We start from the raw sequence: 928 nt of genomic DNA, 5'->3' as shown, positions 1-928 counted from the left end.
GCCTCTCCACCACGGGTCAAACCCGAGTAATATATTTGACTCGGTCACAGCTTACACATCCAAGCATGTGATACGGGCATCTCCGCCACGGGTACAACCCGAGTAATATTTTTGACTTGATCACGGCTCAACATACAACAGGCCTCTTCACCACGGGATTTTAAAACCCGAGTAATATATTTGACCCGCCAAAATGATGATCACGCCACACGGGCCTCTCCACCACTGGATTTGAAAACCCGAGTAATATATTTGACCCGACCGTGATCACCATGCACACACACATCAATAAGCCTACTCACATCATTCTTAGTCACGAGGAACTAAATATCATCACACAACCGTAGGCTATAAGGTAACACATACTCATACATACATACATACATACATACATACATACATACATACATACATACATACATACATACATATATATATATATATATATATATATATATATATATCATCCCAACGTGAACTAAGTAAATAGGTCTACTCGTATTCAATTTCTACCAAGCCTGTTAACTTCCTCGAGTCTAGACCATTAACGACGTATGTAACCTTAAAGGATATAAGACCATAAACGAGTCTAAAATATCCTAAACTGTAGCAAATAATTCCAATATAGCTTTCAAAATGCACAATCACGAGTAAGACCATGTAATACCATTCAAATCGTTGTAACGAGTAAAATCGTATAAAATTTGTATTTCGGTGTATATGCTAGCCCAAAACGTAAAAAGAGTAAAAAGGGCATCATGAACTCACTTGAAACGAGCCACACAAACACCAAAGAGTTTGAGAACTTCAAAGCCAATCCACAGTTTACAAGCCTGTCGGATTGCACACAAAGATTACTAGCTAAACGTACCGACTCGTTTATCCTACGAGACGTTCCGACTTGATTTGATTGACCTAGAGTCTTGAT

Source organism: Bidens hawaiensis, unplaced genomic scaffold (genome assembly GCF_021521415.1).
Source record: "Bidens hawaiensis isolate Kalapana, Puna unplaced genomic scaffold, B.hawaiensis_p1.1 tig00031755_1, whole genome shotgun sequence".
In the NCBI taxonomy this organism is placed as follows: Eukaryota; Viridiplantae; Streptophyta; class Magnoliopsida; order Asterales; family Asteraceae; genus Bidens; species Bidens hawaiensis.
This window is presented reverse-complemented; position numbering follows the sequence as displayed.